Source organism: Phacochoerus africanus, chromosome 12 (genome assembly GCF_016906955.1).
Source record: "Phacochoerus africanus isolate WHEZ1 chromosome 12, ROS_Pafr_v1, whole genome shotgun sequence".
NCBI lineage: Eukaryota > Metazoa > Chordata > Mammalia > Artiodactyla > Suidae > Phacochoerus > Phacochoerus africanus.
In genome coordinates, this window is record NC_062555.1 from 13,561,388 (window position 1) to 13,578,275 (window position 16,888).

The window sequence follows — 16,888 nt, forward strand, 5'->3', positions numbered from 1 at the left end:
TGAAAACCCTTGGAGTAAGCGAAGCGTTACCCTCTAAGTAAAAAGCACCGTTTCAAGTGAAATGCTTATCATTGTTAAGAAAAACCAATTTCTCAACATTAACTTTGAAATCAGCAGCAAATGCGTTGGTTTGTTTTTTAAATCATTTCTCCCTGGTTTCCTTCCCTCTTTCCATCATTTTGCTGCACTTGCAATTTGCTATCTCATTCCTGGCTCTCCTGTCTGCAAACTCTGTTTAGTGCAAAGCTTTGCAGAAAAAAAAAAAAAAAAATCTCTTATTTGACCATGAACTTTCGATGATCTAGTTAGCGTTACTGTCAAGCTTCCCGCGGTCTTTTTGAAAAGCAGGACTTGTCCGAGCTGCCCTCTGGCCAACTTCAGTGGGACTAAAGAGTTAGCAAGGGCCATCAAACTGCCTGACGGCTTGTCACCGGCGAGACTCCATTAATTTACACACATTTTCCTCTGTTTGGCATCTACCATGATAACTCTTTTCTCTTCCAAGCAGCTCCTGTTTGCATTTAACACTTGGGTTAATTTTCATCAGAGTTTAAATTTAGCCATCAGTTATTTCAGGGGAGCTGTCAGCCAACATATGGAGAGAGGAAGGGGGAAAAAAATCCTTCTGAATTTATAATAAAGTGGAATCTGTTGAATGTAAAACAAAAACCAACTGCAATAGAGGGAGGCCCCGGTGGGGAGAGCGGGGGTCAAGGAAGAATTGCAGAGTGGATTAGCTGTTCTATTCACCAGAGCCGCATCTGGGTACCTCCGAGCTTCTTGATATATCAAAAAATGATGGAAAGACACAGTTCAATTTGTCCCCCTTTTATAAAGGATAATTAACCTGTCAGTCTTGCTACTTTAACAACTTCATTAAATTGGAGGCGAAATGGGTGCTGAGAAGTCTTGTCTTTATCCAAAAGGAACACAGGGCGCTTGTGTAAATGGGGGACGAGGAAGGAAAGCACAGACGCAGCGCCCCCCGGTAATACCGTCTGGGTCCTGCAAAATGGAACCTGCTGCTTCCAATTATGTAATAATCCTGCCTTTACCATGACCTGCTCAAAGTAATTTTCTTAACTCGGAAGGCCGAGGAAATGATGTCACAGCCCGATGAGGCCAGAGCAGCACACCGTTTAAAAATTGAGGTTATAGGGCTTCAGATGCTGTTAAGACCTAGAGTGATGGCTACTAAGGTGAACAGCCTTTCACAAGTGATAAAAAGAAATGAAAACTGAGCTGCCCCCCAACGGCTGCCAGCATCTGGCATGGATTAGCAAAATCATCCTGTCTTTACCACTACGAAGATTCTACACTTTAAAATGCACTCATTCAAGAAAAAAAAACATTTAAATCATTTTGCTGTTCGAACTTTTAAGTCGTCTAAACTTTTTCTTTCCTTAGAGCGAACACTGAGTCTTTCAAGTCACTGAAATGGTGCCGTGGTTTAATTAAGACAATTGTCTTCTTCTCTAGAGATTCTCCTCTGTATCAATAAGTACAGAGGCACAGTAAAAAAGTTAATTATGAAATAGTTTTCAAATTTTATTCAAATCGAAATTATCTTATTTCTGGTCGAAAGGAAATGGTTTTATAAGGTTGGTAACTCTGGTCTCTAATATTACATTTAATTAGCACAAAATGATTTATCACAAAATAATAATAATAAAAAAATTCAACCAGCTACATATAAGCAGGGTAAAATTTAACTTGCTTCTCTTGTCAATATAGTCAGGAATTAGGGATGTGATCATGTAATTTCCTAAGAAAGGAATTTTTTTAATTTGAAAAAACCACTTTGAATGATTAAAATACAAACCAGTTTATCTGCTCTCAACTTCTTTTTTGTTACTTTTTTTCATGAGATTAACAAATATTTTATAAAGCTAATATTTCTCTTTGAAAGTGTATAATCCCAACCAAAGTTAATTTATCATCTTTATGAACCATGATTTTTTATTTCAAATTCACTTATAATGTTTCATTTCAATAATTTGCGAATATAGTAGGACGGAAAAAAGAGAAGCTCATACTTCCTTTTAGTACAATAGGTGCCATTCAGGTGAAAATCTTTCAATTTTACGATGAGCGATTTTTGGAAAAGAGACTGACAGTGTTATTGAAGAAAACATTTGCATGCTTTGTTCATTGGAGACATCAGAATTCACCTACTTTCCTCTCTTTGGAAGGAGATTTGGTTCAGCTCCCAGAATAAACAACTACAGCAGTTATGCAATTAATATTTTAAAACATAGCTATTCTTTTTCATACTTTTTATAATGAAAATTGCCTGATTTCACAGAAACTATATAAATCCTTTCCCCCTCCCCCCAGAAAAGAGTGCGAGAGAGCGATCTGAAGGTCAGTGGCATTCCGAGATTTTCAGAGATTTTCATTTGGTTTTATCAATTCCCGGGTAGGATTTCCAGCTGCCTCACCTGTCTAAGGGACGGTATTTGTCAGAAAGAAGACAATTCATTTTTGTCACCATTTTTTTGGAAAAAAGGCAAGCCCCCAATCATCTCAAAGTGACTTTTTCCTGTCCCTGAACCTGCCTGTCTCCATAGTTAGACCATAATGAAGACGATGCACTGTGTGTGCTTCCAACTTAGACCTCTGTCTGCGCGCATTTGCAGAGAAGAATTAAAAGCTTTATGAGCCCTCCCCCATCGCAGGGGAAACAGGCAACTGTGATTCAGAGTGGCAACTGTTCTTGCCACTGGTGCTTTTCCAAGTTGTACATGATCTCAAAAATCACGGCGAGGGACACGCAACACCATGAGCGCTTTTCCGCAGAGGTGACACCGCAGCTTTTACATACAGCACTTGGCAGCTTTGCTGGCTGTGTCTTTTAGGGGAAGGACCCAGGGGCCATTGAGATGAGCGGGCACCTCGCCATGTCACCCTCTCCAGCTGCTCTGGCACCAGGGGCCCTGCAGACTGAGCAGGCAATGACTCTGATTCCATCTGGACTAATAGTGGGAGACGAGGAACGTTCGGGACAGCGGCCTCTGTCAGAGCCTGTTGGACGTTCCCTTTATGGAAATGAAAGGCAGCAGGGAGAAGGGAGAAAGTTTTGTGAGAGTAAATCCTACCTTAGGGTCCAGAGGCAGGTTCATCTTCCCATGGTTCTGAAAGAAGGTCTCTGGTGACCTAGAGCTTCATTGTGGAAACCAAGTGACCCTGTTTACTCAAAATATTCCAAACGGGAACGGACCACGTTATGTCCCTGCGGGTTGGCCAGGCCATCGGCTTTCACAGTTTCAAATGTACACCTCCCCCCGCCGACGGGATCCATCAATGTTTTGAGTGAAGCAAATATTTTAATTCCCCCGTGCATTTCTAATTCTAAGACAACAAAGCACTGCTAATTTCCGAGAGAGGAGACGGAGCCAAAAGCTAAAATGAGCAGCTAGTACCACCAAATAAGCCTGGGAAGGAGCTCAACTTCCTATTGTCACACAATGTCTACATGGCCTCAGATTTAATCACTGTAATCTAGTCATTTTGTGAGTGTAAGTCAGCCATGTGGTGGCAGTTATGTTTTTTCTTTAAAGGGCGTTTTTTTTTTTTTTTTAACTCATAACCTTCAAATTTGCAGACAGTTTATTCCCCAAAAAAGTGCAAAATTGTCAATGAAGCATAAATATAATTAGATCTCCTTACATGCACCGCACATAAAACTATCTACCAGGAGTTCTCCGAGCCTGATTTTAAGATCAGGTCCTCCCAGGTTTTGCCTGCATTCGTAATTGAAAATGAAGTGGTGGTTTTAACAGAAATCACTTAGGTGTTTGCAGCAACTCTGGAAATCTATTATCTTCATTCCATGACTTTCTTTTTCTTATGTTATTACCAGACTGTGTCATAAAAGTTACCTGTAGTACCACCATCACAATCCCCGTAGAAGGAGAAGAGATGGGATAAGTATCTGAATAGTTTAGATAAGTGTATGTTGGGTTAGTTATCTGGCTATTTTTGGAAACTCTTCAGTCATTTGGGTTTGTGTCTGTATGGAGAGCCATACAAAGCTACAAGCTGCCCATGCAAATCTCCAAGGATTGAAATCAGCGTGTCCTAATACAAAATGCAATGGCCATGTCTCTACTACGTCTCTTCTCTTTCACTCACATTGTTAGAAACAGAAATATTTTGAATCAGATCACCAGCTGGCTAGCGTACTCCTAAATTTACAAAGCCGTTTCCTTTCAGAGACTGAGGGTCAGTTAGCCTCGCCCAGGGGTAAGAGTGGAACTGACACTCTGCTCTATGGGTAGTAAAACTGCAGGTTAAGAACCTGACGAGCTTTTGAATCCCATGAAGTAGCAATGTCGTGACGTGCAGTGACATGTTTCAGAGGTTTTTTGGAAATACAGATCTGTCTTATTTGAGGCCTCGGTTTGGGGAACCCGTATGTTGAGCAGAGCCAAAGCTGGATTGTTTCGAAGTTGTGTTAATTCACACAAGCTCGTATTTGGGGTTGGCTACAAGCAGATTTTTCAAGGCACTAAGTTCCACTTGGTCCCCAGGGTTTTTCTTTGCTTCATTGTGTGACAGATAACTAAAATTCTATGGGCAATGTATGGCCAAACTTTTATGTATGAATTTTAAACTCTCATATGGAAGGGCTGATTTCTCTACATTTTTTATCTTTTCTCAATTTTTATTTTTTAAATTAATTTTTTAAAAAATCAAGCGTATGGGTGTTCCCATCGTGGCTCAGTGGCTAATGACTCTGACTAGGAACCATGAGGTTACGGGTCCGATCCCTGGCCTCACTCAGTGGGTTAAGGATCTGGCGTTGCCGTGAGCTGTGGTGTAGGTTGCAGATGCGGCTTGGATCCTGCGTTGCTGCAGCTGTGGCATAGGCTGGCGGCTACAGCTCCCATTGGACCCCTAGCCTGGGAACCTCCATATGCCACGGGTGCAGCCCTAAAAAGACAAAAAAAAAAAAATCAAAGTATGAGTGCTAGACAATGCTACATAAGCTACTGGTGAACTGCATGGTGATCCACAGTTTTTAAAGTTTATATCCATTTAGAGTTATCATAAAATACTGGCTGTGTTCCCTGTGTTGTACAGTATATCCTTGTAGCTTATTTTATAGCTAGTAGTTTGTACCTCTTACTCCAGGGCTCACTTCTACAAATTTTTCATTTTTATCAGTATTTCCCAACTCACGAACTGTTAGCCAACCCAGTAAGTGCGACGGGTATCTTTGTTAATGGAATGTTCTCGATAAATAAGCATTGCTGTGCCCATCGTTTCTCTCATTAGCTAGTTATCTATGTCCTGTGAGGCCACCATTTGTCAGTGAAGCTCTGGTGATTCCCCTGCCCTGATTCCATAACAAGTAGCCATCTCTGTATGTTCAAATACACACTTCCTCCTGCCAGCTGTTACCTCTCAGTTTGGACTCATCCTAGCTCCCCAGTTCAAGCATTCTAGAACACTCTCCTGTCCCCGCAATCCTCGCAGGCTTCCAGATACCAAGGGGGCTATTCCATGTCCTCCCCGCAATCACAAGGAAAGGCAAGATGGTACCCATTTTCCAAATAAAGAACGAACGGATGCTCAGAGACATGGAATAATGTTCTCATGGCGACCTTCCGCGACTCAAATCAGGATTTGAAGTCCAGACTTTTGAATTTCACATCCTGTGGTACTTCTGCCTCGCCAGTGCGTATATGCGTCTTGAACCCAGTGCGATAAATGATGCCTCATTCTGTCACCTCAGAGTGCCTGGCATGGTGTCACCCTCTGGGGGAATACCCACTAAGTACGCTGCGATTCCACAGTGCCTTGGCGTTTGGTGCCAGACTGCCAGGCCACGGAAAACGCAGCCACGTTGTCTTAATCATCTGCTCGCGAGTCTGTCCCTGGTGTGACGCTTTCTCTTCTCTTCCTCTCCTTCACACCCCCGGTGTCTGGCACATGCTTGTCTCTCAGTAATCAAGGGATGAAGATGGGGGAGGCACACAGCGAGGAGTGCAGATGTTGGCAACTGGAGGGGATAAGCCCCCTCCGAGGTATTTGGAAAAATGAGACTTAGTGGGAAATACCTAACATTAAGTTTTCTGCTTAAGACAGAGACTTGAAAAATAGCCTGTGTGCAAGACCATAATTGTAGATGCAAATGGCCGTGAGATCTGGTAGGATCTATGTCGACCTCCCAGGATCTCTGAGAGTACTTCTATCTGCTTGTTTTTACCGAATCACTAATATTAGCTTGCTTTGAATGTCAGTTATATCTCTCCTCAAAGATTTTTTAGAGGCTGCTTTCCAGTTTAGCATCATACATCCATTTCTGTTTGCTGCTGCATCAGGCACTGGAAGCCCCTCCAGATGGGACTCCCCCGTGCACTCGCCTTTCCTTTCATATCTGCAGATGGGGGTCACCCAGGAATCCATGTGCAGAGCAGGAGTGAGAGAGACAGAACTTGTTCTTAGGGGTTGAATTGTGTCCCCCAAAAATGTGTCGAAGTCCTGATCTTCAGTGTCTGGGAATGTGGTCTTATCTGGAGATGGGGTCATTGCAGATGTGGCTAAGGTGACATAGAAAACAAACTTATGTTTACCAAAGGGGAAAGAGGGGGGAGAGAGGGATAAATTGGGAGTTTGGGATTAACAGGTACACGCTAACATATATAAAATAGATAAACAACAAGGTCCTACTTAGCACAGGGAACAATATTCAATATCTTGTAACAACCTATCATGGAAAAGAATCTAAAAGAGAAGGTATATATATATATATGATATTCAGATATACATATGTATGTGATATTGAGATATAGATTATATATATTTGAATCACATTGCTATATATCTGAAACTAATACAACATTGTAAATCAACTATACTCCCATTTAAAAAAATACCAGCAAAAAAAAAGATATATATAGTATCCTAAAATACTATAAATTATAAAAAAGACATTTTTAAATGTTTAGGTTAACTTGGAGCTATTTCTACAATAAATTTATATAATACTATCTTAAAAAATAAAAGATGAGGTCATTAGGGTGGGCCCTGATCCCCACATGACTGATATCCTTAAAAGGGTGGAAATTGAATGCAGAGCCCAGCGTGTACGGATGGAGAACGCCGTATGAACATGAAGCAGGGATCAGGGCGATGCTTCTACAGGCCAGGAAAGCATCCAAGTTTTGCCACTAGAAGCTAAGGGAGAGGCAAGGAACCAGAAGCCTTCAGAAAGAACAAAAAAAAGGGGCGGGGGGAGAGTTCCCGTCATGGCTCAGTGGTAAGGAACCCAACTAGTATCCATGAGGTTGCAGGTTGGATCCCTGGCCTTGCTCAGTGGGTTAAGGATCCAGCATTGCATGAGCTATGGTGTAGATCGCAGACACAGCGCAGCTGGGATCCTGCATTGCTGTGGCTGTGGTGTAGGCTGGCATCTATAGGTCTGATTTAACCCTAGCCTACGAACTCCCATATGCCGTGGGTGTAGCCCTAAAAAGATGAAAATAAAATAAAACAAAATAGGGAACCATCCTTGCTGACACTGTGACCTGGAACTTCTAGCCTCCAGGACTGTGACATGATAAATTTCTGTCGTCTACGCTACCCAGTTTGTGGTAATCTATTATAGCAGCCTTAGGAAGTGAAAACTCTTGCCTTCCACTAAGACTTCTAGACAATGGCCGTTAATTAAGTGGCTGCTCTCTCTACTCACAGTGAAAAGGAAAGTGATGCCTCTCATGGTTGTTTTTTTCTTTGGCCCAAAGATGCAAGTGTCTGGGTCATCATACACAGATGTTATAAGGAAAACATAGTAATTTTAGAGTATTTAAGAAAAAGTCATTTTTGTCATATCTTTTGAGTACAATGCCGATAAAAGTATTTGCTAGTGACAGTACAGGACTGAATATTTTGTCAGAGCTGATCTGAGATGTAATGCTTAATTGCACAGGTGAATACAGAGAAAATGGAGGCGTGCTTACTGGATGGCCCTAGGGTTTCTGGGAAGATGTGGGGGACAGAGAACTAGGGGGGAGGCCGTGAAGGCGAGCTCTCTGCCTCCTCTGCATCAGCAAGAACAGCTCCTGTTTTGCTGGTTTTATATCTTGGAGTCCCGCATAAGCTTTGATTTAAAAAACGGGGCGGGAATTTTGTTTATTTATTTATGTATTTTTGCCTTTTTGAGCCGCTTCCATGACATATGGAGGCTCCCAGGCTCCCAGGCGAGGGGTGGAATCAGAGCTGCCGCTGCTGACCTACACCACAGCTCATGGCAATAGTGGATCATTAACCCGCTGAGCAAGACCAGGGATCGAACCTGTGTCCTCATGGATACTAGTCAGGTTCGTTACTGCTGAGCCACAGAGGCAACTCCCTGGTTTGTATATTTTAAGACCAAGTCTGCTTTCCGAAGTTTAACGTCAGATCTTTTACTAGTCGGCACTCCTTATTTAAGCTATAAGCCTGCGTAATAAACACTAACGATAAGCAGGGCCTCTGGCACTCTGGTCGCCACCTCAGCAGATCCGGGTCTCAGCCAGCTTTGACTGAACCGAACGTTGTGCCAGGTTCCGCTGTGCCACGTTCGGTTGTTATGACACAGGGCAAATCTCACGGGGAAGCTGACACCTCTTTTAAGGCCAACTGCCCTTGGATTCCAACATATCCAGCCACTCTGCTTTTGCAATTCTTAGCCTCGGCCTGGTTCCCCTCCCCACCCAACTATTCCTGATTTCCCCCCATTTACTCCTGTTTTTACCTATTGACTTAGGGCCTTTGTCCGAAGGCACAGATCAACAACTGCATCCATATCTTAAAAAAAAAAAATCAATCCAGAACTTCCTTGGAGAAGAACCCAAGCCCCTTTGTCTCCCTCTTTTTTTCTCTAAAGGACTCAAATTGTTTGACAGAGTCCTGGATGGCAGGAGAAAAGGATGCTTTTCTGCTTTACCCAACTTACCTTCTAACATTTTTGTCCTCTTAAAAAAAAAAAAATAGACAATTAAATTGTCTTCAAACAGCTCTCTGAAGTAGGACTTGGAAAGCCACAGCAATTTTCTTCAATACCCTAATCTGAATCCATTTGTTCCTTTTGGGACGAGAAATGAAAATACAGACCCTCTAACCCCAAACAGAGCGCTGTCATCTCTGACTGCTTCCCTGCACTTGCGCAGTGCTCTGAAATAACAGGCTTCTCACTGCCCCCTCTGCTGACAAATGGGTGACAAAGGGGCATCTCTCTAATTATTCAAGATATGTGTTTCGTTGACGGTGCCGACTCCCCGTGTTCTGTGTATCTGGGTCGGGGGCTGCCCCTTGACCCAGCCGGCACACGATGACGGTCGTTTCTGGCGGTCTTTGAAAAGCCCTCTGCTTGATGATCTGTGTTTCCTCATCACCAACTTTGTCTCCCCTTATTATTTTCCCATTTGGAAAAGAAAATGCTGCACATTTAGGGAGCAGCTGCCACACATGGCTTCCTCATTGATGCCACCACTCCGTTTCTCCAGCAGTCTGACTGCAGATCTCCGACAGCACATAGGTAATGGGGCATTTGGGGTTTCTGGAATAAAACTAGCAGTGTCCCCGTAAGACGTATCCCCGGCTCTCCTCAGCATTCCGATAGCACACTCAGTTTGCTCCTATCCAGATGGTTTTAGCTGGAGCTCCTTCCTTCGTGTATTTCCCGTGTTCCTTCCGACCTTGTCTGAGGGACTCCACCACGGCCTCAAAGGCAGAGACAATGCACTTTCCCCCCAGAAAACGCTATGAAGGAGCTGACTCTGCTCCTCTAGTATTAGGGCAGAAGTGATGGAACACAGTTGACCGCCCAAGATTCATGCTTACCACAGCTTGGAAAGCAGTCACTTCTCACACACACACAGACACACACACACACACTAACGTAGGTGAGTTTACAAGTTCTTTGAATCAAGATACCCTTTCGCTTGTTTCCCTGGTACTCTCAGTAAGGCTTCTTACGCTTACACAGACCAGCATCTCCTTTTGGGGGGAAGCAAAGAGACAGTGGCTCCTCTCCTTAATACAGGGGAGCAAAGGAAACACACCTGTAGTGGAGAATGAATATTCTAATGCTTCCGAGCCTTTTGGTGAAGGTGAAGGGGGCTTGTTGAAAACATTGCTGTGAGCAGATGGACCCCTGAAACCATCTGCTATGAAGCAACTAAATGTTCAATGATGCATTACAGAATTATTTAGCTCTCAAAGAGCCTGAAAGTAGTTAGTAATGATGGCATCTGTACCGAGAGCAAACAACCTATTTATATATGATCTATTACTTCATAAAGGGCTCGGAGACCCTCCCTTCTTAAAGAAGCAGCAGCCTTCTTGATTGCAAGGTATAAAACTGTTACTCAAAAAGTGGTAAATTATAATTTTAAAATTAATGTGTCTTTCCCTCCCTTGGGTTAAGTAAACTTTTTGCTCAACCCATTTTTTTTTTTCATTTCTCAGTAAAAGTATAGCTGACTAAGACTATTTGATACCACTTTAAAGGTAACAGAGTATGTTTCATTTCCCCAGATCATATCCCCTGGTTATTTTGATAGCTAAATAAAAACAGCACTTTTTTCCAAAATAAAGTTTCCTGATTATAAAAATGATATGTGCCCTTTATAAAAAACTGACAAAACTAGAAGAAAGAAAAGAAGTTATTTGTCAAAGAATATCTCTCTTAATACTTTTGGTTTATTTTCTTCAGGTCTTTTTCCATGCTGCTTTAAAAACAACAAAGTTAAGCTCTATAATCCTTATAAAAGTATGTGTTTCTCCTCGAGACCTGGTTTTGTGATATAGACCTTGATGACATAGTCCCTTTATTCATGGTCTCATGGAAATACATGAAATGAAGACTGGTTTATTCATATAATGAAAGTATTCAGAAGAAAACCAAACAGACTAACAATGTACGTAGCAACATAGATAAAGCTGAAATGTATCGTGCTATATGAAAGAAGCCTGACCTAAATGGTTACAGGCGGTATGGTTGTATTTGTATGACATTCTGGAAAAACCAAAACTGTAGAAGGAAGAGAAGATCAGTGGTTGCCAGGGGTTAACGATGAGGAAGGGATTTGACCAGAAAGAGAAGCAGAAGGGGTTTTTTTGAGGGATGATAGAATTGTTCTGTATTTTGATAGAGATGGGGTTACGTGACAGTACGCATTTGCCAAATGCGTAAAATCGCAGACCAAAAAGACCAGATTTTACTTCATGTCCATTAAAAAAAACGTTGAAAATATTACTCAAAAGGTTGACTAAAATAAATACTCTGCAACCATAGACGTTATCAGGTCTCCTCCACATTACACTTAATAAAATGGACTTACTTGGAGTTCCCATCGTGGCTCAGTGGTTAACGAATCCAACTAGGAACCATGAGGTTGCGGGTTCAATCCCTGACCTTGCTCAGTGGGTTAAGGATCCGGCGTTTGCCGTGAGTTGTGGTGTAGGTCGAAGACATGGCTTGGATCCTGCATTGCTGTGGCTCTGGCGTAGGCTGGCGGCTACAGCTCCATCTGGACCCCTAGCCTGGGAACCTCCATATGCCAAGGGAGCAGCTCAAGAAATGGCAAAAAGACAAAAAAAAAAAAGAAAATGGACTTACTCGTTCAACAGTGACTTATTGAGTGCTACCATATTCTAGGCACTGGTAGGTCCTGGGGAAAGAGCGGTGAATGCACAAAACATCTTCATTCAGGGAGCTTGCACCCTAGTGGGGAAGACAGTAAGCAAAATAAGTTATAGTTTGTGATGATGTGTGAAGCAGAGCAGAGGGCCTCTCGGAGAAGGTAGTGCTTGAACAGAGTCTTGAAGGAAATGAGAGCACGTGCCCTGTGGCTGTCTGGAGGACACCCGGAGGTCCTGAGCAGAGTTGTGCTTGCTGCAAAGGAGAGAAGGGAGGGCTGGGAGGAAGGACAGTGGGAGGCGAGGCTCCCATCTGTAAAGGCAGAACACCTTCCCATTCACCTAGAGATAAACAGTTTGCAGAACAGAGCAGTAAAGGAGGCGGGTCTTGTGAGGATTCTAGATAAATGTAAAACGTGGCTTTACTCAGCAAGAGGGGGCAAATGAGAGGGTGTGGAGGAGAGGAGCAGTAGGATCTTCATTTACATTGAAAAAGTAAGAGGGGTTCCCATTATGGCTCAGCGTGTTAAGAACCCAGCTAGGATCCAGGAGGACATAGGTGCGGTCCCTGGCCTCAATCAGTGGGTTAAGTTTCTGGCGGTTGCTGTGAGCTTCGGCGAAGGTTGCCGATGTGGCTTGGATCTGGCATTGCTGTGGCTGTTGTGTAGGCTGGCAGCTAAAGCTCCAGTTCAACCCCTAGCCTGGGAACCTCCATATGTCGTAGGTAATGGCCCTAAAAAGATTTTTAAAAAGAAAGAAAGAAAGAAAATGTAATAGGGAAGAATGAATCTAACACCATCCTGGATCTGTTTTTGTTTTTGTTTTTTGTTTTGTTTTTTTTTTTTACTTTAACCTCTGTATTGTGTTGCCTTTGCTACACCTTAAGAATGTTTCCTATAGCCTGAAATACACAGGATCGCCCACTCTCAAGGCTCTGACCTTTCCAAATAGGATACTTTTCCATTATTCACACAGAGATAAAAAGTTGCAGAACAGAGAACAACATGTTTTGTTGGAGATTTTCAGAACATCATGACCTGACCTATGTGAACAACTGAAAGAACAAAGGATTCTGACACCAGGAAGTTTGTAACAACCAACCACCCCCCTGCCCCTTTTTAGTATAAAAGAAGCCTGAAATCTCACTCGGGTAAGATGGTTCTTTGGGACACTAGTCCAACACCTTCTGGGTCTGCTGGCTTTCTCAATAAAGTCTCTATTCCTTGCCCCAGCAGCTGACCTCTCAATTTCTTGTCCTGTCCTGCTTGGACTCAGTAGCAAAAAGAGATCGGTGTGGCCACTGTGCAAAAATGGAAAGTATGGTTTGGGTGGGGGTGAGTCAGAGGAATGAAAGTGGAAAGCCAGTCAGGAGATGAGTGCAATCCAGGAAGACACAAGGGGGCTGGGACCAAGCTAGTCATGGTGGAATTGATAAAAGTGATGGGATTCTAGATCTCTCTGGAATGGAAAATAACAGGAATTCACCACGGAACTGAAGTAGAGTGTCACAGAGAAGGAGAAACATCAGGATGATTCGAGGTTTCAGAAAGATGGACTTGCTTTTAATCATAACAGAGGAAGAACAGGTTTGGAAGAGAAAATCATGAGTTCATTTTGAAATTGGTCGCATTTGAAATGTGGGCTTCCCAGGGGAAATGCCTGGTAAACAGTTTGATACCTGATTTTGGAGTTCAGGGGAGAGAGCCAAGGAGGAGCTATAAACGTGAGTGTTGTCAGTGTCTGTAGATGATATTTAAAGCCATGGGACCCATTCGAATTATTTTCTCCGCTGAGCTGCAGGCATCCTTGCAAAACAGAAAGCAGGTCTAAGCTTCCATATATCTCTCTGCTACCACCCAGAAATTTCAACCAGAAGCATGAAGTGAGCACCCCGAGTTACATGTGGCTCTGTCACCTTGGGGCCGAGGTGAGAACGTATTCATGGAAGACAAATCTGTTGGTTGGTTGAGAATCTGAGACCGAGTCTCTCCATCCGTGCAGGGTATTCATGGGTCCAAGCTCCTATTCCAGGATTTCTCTCGAGGCTGGCAAGAGTCCCGAACCCGTTGTCATTTCTGTCTTGCCCATCTAACGGGGTTGGGAAGGACCAAGCCTCAGAACCACTGTCCTTTCTTACCCGATGTTTTCCTGCCAGAACACCATGGTGGAAAAAGTGTTTTGAGTTGGAAAAGTTTTACCATCACACTGGAAATTGATTCATCCTTTTAATTTCTGTGAGGTTTTTGTACATAATTCTCAATTCTTTAGGAGAGGACAGCATTTTGTTTCTCTCCTGTACGTGAGAACATCAGGCCCCAGCATCGCATCGTTGGGAGGAGATAAAGTGCTGCAGTAAACTGAAAAAAAAGAAAGAACAAACAAAAAAACAAGCAGCATGAAGTGAGCTTTTCCAAACATTTGACCTGAACGTGAGCAATCAGCCTGGAAATGATAGCAATGCTCACACGTCTTTCCTTTTTTACCCTGCTTCCTGAGATCTTCCCTGGTTAATAATTCCTCTTATGCAAATATCCCATATTAAACTGTATCAAAGGATGCCCATACCCTGCGAAGACTTCATTGTGAGGTCACCTAGGAATTTGCAGCTTCTGTGTGCTCTATATACATTTTAAATTATGTTTGATTTCAGACAGTTTTCAATTAAATTCATTTTCATTTGGTTATGTATAGGATTACTTAGAAGTAAAAACACAGCAAAGCCTTGAACTAGGCATATAAACAAAATTTATAGTGTAGAACTATGGTATAAAGTGTACATTTACACAAACGGTAGGTATAAAGGAGAAAAGGAGCTTCTACATTTCAAATTAGTTGTTAATAAGAACTTTGCATAATTCCTTCACTTTCATATATCAGATGTATTTATAAAAGCTCATTTTAAAAATCATGGATTTTATGTATATCGTCCCCAAATAATATTCCGAAGAGAGTATTAATTTGTTCGATGAAAAAAACCTGGGAAATGTTGTTGAATGTTTGTTGAATAAATCATTTTTATTTCTGCTTCTCCTGAACTTACCAAATTAAAATGAGACTTTTTTTTTTGTTCCCTACAAGGAAAACACTGTCTTTTACTGAGAAAGTTTTCTTCATTAACGGATCACCTTAATTTCAACCCTAAAGATTTTTCCAAGTTCCAGCAGGTTCTCAATTAATTAATCAATCAAATATTTATCAAGCAACATTTAATGATTCTGACACCCCATTACCTTGCATTTTGCTTCTGGCTTTTAGGAATTTTTGTGACTATGATTTTTTTTTCTCCTTCCTGTGTTACCAAACAATACCTTTGCATCACCAAATACATTACAGTTCGTGGGTTTTGCAGAGTTTTATGCTTAATTTTGATTTTTTTATTAAGTTGATTAACATTTGATTTAGGTGTTTTACTCTAACAAAACCTTCTATATATAAACATCTCAGAAATCTTAAGTATTCACCCTTTTAATCAAACTATTGGAAATAAAGAACTTCTAAAACTCAATTTTCATTGAAACTACATATTTGCCTCCTAAGTACCAAGAAACTAAAGTAACAGAAGAGTTTAAAATACTGTGCAATCAGCCCTCTCTCACTGCCCTCCGAATTAAACCTGGAAAGTATTTCTTAAAGGAAATAAGTCTCCTCCCCTACCCTCCTAATTCGTGTGATAGGTCTGTGTTTTATATTGTCTGCGTTTGTACTGTAATGCCTCAAAAACAAAGTTCCTGAAATACCAGGTGATAAATCCAGAGGGACATCAAACAGATTCAAACAGCCTCAAACAGGTTCCCCCAAACTCCAGAGGTGAAACACCAGCGCTCCCCGTGTCCCTGACACCAGCTCCATCCGGCTTCGCTTCACCTGTCAATCCATCCCTAGTCAATCAAGGAGAGAGACACAATCAGCAGCTTAATGACAGCCAGATGGCACCTGCCTTTCATGAACTGTGTCCCCAAGTCAGAGTCTGCCTGGGACTAGACTCGATGTCCTACCCCCGGGTAATGAGGAGATGTTTTTGTATTCCGTGCAAGCTGCCATGGCTCACAGTTCTGACAGGATGCCCTAGCCCCATCCTCCGCGAAGAGAGTGGGGTTCTCCAGCATCCAGTCGTTGGACAAACACAAAGCGGTCTCTCGGATCATTCAAACAAGCAAGCTCCCTTCCTTCTTTCAACTCAGATTTCGCAAAGATAAGATATTAATTGGCCCCGCCAAGGAGGTAGGCACATTTGAGGGGTAAAGAGCCAGCCTACGTTTTCAACAGCTGAGAAGCAGCGCTGCCATCTCCATATGGACGGATGCTGCGCCTCCTCACGCGAGTTTACCAGAACTTTCAACCTTGACCTGAAGGGAACACCTTTTCTGGAAGTGACAGGTAATTTAGCCTTCTCGCTAAGTTCTGGGGCTCTCTGGTGGTGAATTATGTATGGTGCTTCTATGATGCAGACACCTGTCCACTGAGAGCCAAACTAAAGCTGATAGATTGCTCTTAAAGACCTTAGATTAGCTATAAACTACCTTTTTCCCCCAAGAAAAGTCGTCATGATGCCAGTCACCTCGCCTTTGCCCCCCGCCCCGTGATCTCAGGAATCTGAGAGAGGCCTAAGACAATGTTTGCTTTTATAAAACGATTCTTTGAGTGGCACTCATTTCTCTCTTTCACTCTCTCTTTTCACTGTGCGGAAACCGTCAAAACCCCTTTATGTTGGAACAGTAAACCTGTGACTTTTGAATTCTCCACGTTTGTCCTTCCACCCCCACTCTGGCTCTTAAAATAATTCCCCAAACTGTATCAATAAATGCACACTCTTCATTAACTCAGAGTTTCCAGCAAGATTGCCAACCAGGTCAAAAGCAGCTTTAGGACTAGGAAAAAAAAAAAGAAATCAAAATTACATCACACTCTGATCTTGGCGTAGGTTGTCATTTGAGACGGCTAAATCAGGTGTTTAGGGGGAAATCAGACTAATGGAATGTCCGTGGTGCTGCAGAAATCCTGGTGGCTGGTAAGAGAGGCTAAGTACAGAAACACTTAGGAAAGGGCTTGGAGGTCATTGTAGGCGGTGAGGAGGGTGGAGAGACAGGTTCTCCTGAATAAAGGTTATGTTTAGGTTTGGCCGAAACAGCCGCTGACCAGCCAGACTCTGCCCAGGACATAATCCGAACTCCTTGGAACCACATCAAGGGTAACTGAAACTGTGCCCCGGAAGGCCTTTCAAATGCTCTGTCTGTTGCTCACTATTTATAGCGCGGGT

The 16,888-nt window shown here is 42.6% G+C and overlaps 1 protein-coding gene across 1 annotated transcript in view; it reads left to right on the forward strand.

The window, feature by feature from the left end:
• SPATA17 (spermatogenesis associated 17) overlaps positions 1-16,888 on the forward strand; it is a 296,172-nt gene that overhangs the window by 238,823 nt on the left and 40,461 nt on the right. The window lies entirely within an intron of this gene.